A 1,616-nucleotide genomic window follows, 5' to 3' on the forward strand; every position below is an offset into this window, starting at 1 on the left:
CAAGTTGTCCGGTGTTAACATATAAAGATTTATATTGGAGAAGAGGGCGTGTTTGACCTGGGTCTCCAAATAGGCTTAGAATATTAAGATTAAACTTTAAGGAACTTTTGAGACGGATGCCGGACAGAATCAAAACACACAATTTGCTTGCTAGTCGTGAACGTGAACATCAGCAATACCTGAGAAACGACTGAAGATGTTAAGTTGAAACTTTCGAGGTATATGAGGAAGATGTTGAAGAAACATTGGAGGCTACCAACCCCCCTTCTTGGCCTATTTAGACGTCCCCTTTGCTCATAATGATCAAAACTTTGACTTTGTCTTTTTGTTCAAACTAATCAACAATTCAAATAGCTATGCCTCCTGGGATACCATGACCCCCTCTGCCCCGGGGCAAGGATTGTAAACTATGTAATTTGCTGATTGTTTAAAGGCAGGATTTATCAGGGGCCAGCGTTTCCTCCCCCACAGAAAATTCTTAAAAAAAGTACCCCCCGGAAAACTCCCCCTTCGGTAAATCCACCCCTGCATAAAATTTACCCCCTTGGACAATTCCCACTGGATAATTTCCTCTATGGAAAGTTCCCCCACTCACAGAATTGAGCAGCCACGGAGTAAGTACCAAATAGGTACTTCAAAATGTAGATCGGGAGTAGTAACCGTACAATGCATTTCACCAGTGATTGCGTAATAAGCCTTACCACGGGCCAGGCATCTATATATTTGAACCCTACGCCTAGGGCATAGATATGTATGTAGGTTTTCAACGAATTGGGGTTACCAGGGTCATTTGCATAGAGGTACCGTTTCTATAGTAATTTGAAAAATCATGTGGAATTTTATTGAAGGTATATTCTGTGCATTCGTGCTCCTAACAAACCTGTTGTTTTTAATATTTTATTGTTCAAGTTTTTTATGGCACAATTAACTTAATTTATTTTTAATTTTATACAAGTTTTTTTTTTTTTTATGTTACATACGTGTTGGAAAAACAGGTGTATCTTTTTTAGAAGCTAATTATTTTTTTTATATATTAAAGTTTAAAATTAGATACCTCAACAGTTTTGAATATTTTATTTAACATAACACAATTGACATTTTTTGTAACCATTTACATAGAAAATGGATAATTCAAATCAATTTCTGGTGAGTAAAAATTTTCTCATTATTATAATAAAAAAAAAAAGAAATTATATTATCTTTAAGTTAAGGAATAAATTATTTCCTTACACTAGAACTAAGGGTACTTATATACTTATAAGCATATTGTTTTTAGGAGCTGAAACCTCTAAATAATTCTCTTATAGGTTGAAGCTTACGGCGGCTTTTTTTTTTTTTTTTTTGGTTTTTTTGTAAATACATCCAGGCCCGTCTGCAATTACGGTTTGATTTTTTTCAATAAAAGTTAACCATTTTATGGAATTTTTTTAAAAAAAAAAGTGCTTAGCTCTATTGAAAAAAAAAAAATTTTTTGAAGTAATTTAAATGAATAACATAAACTTAATTATTTTCCAAACCCAAAATGCATTTTTTTTTCAATGAAGTTGACACATGCAATACCCCCCCTTCTGAAAAGAGGGCAAGATATAGCGAAGGTATATTAATGCAAGCTACAA

The sequence above is a fragment of the Artemia sp. Qi Xiang Cuo genome, chromosome 18, assembly GCF_049724085.1.
Source record: "Artemia sp. Qi Xiang Cuo chromosome 18, ASM4972408v1, whole genome shotgun sequence".
In the NCBI taxonomy this organism is placed as follows: domain Eukaryota; kingdom Metazoa; phylum Arthropoda; class Branchiopoda; order Anostraca; family Artemiidae; genus Artemia; species Artemia sp. Qi Xiang Cuo.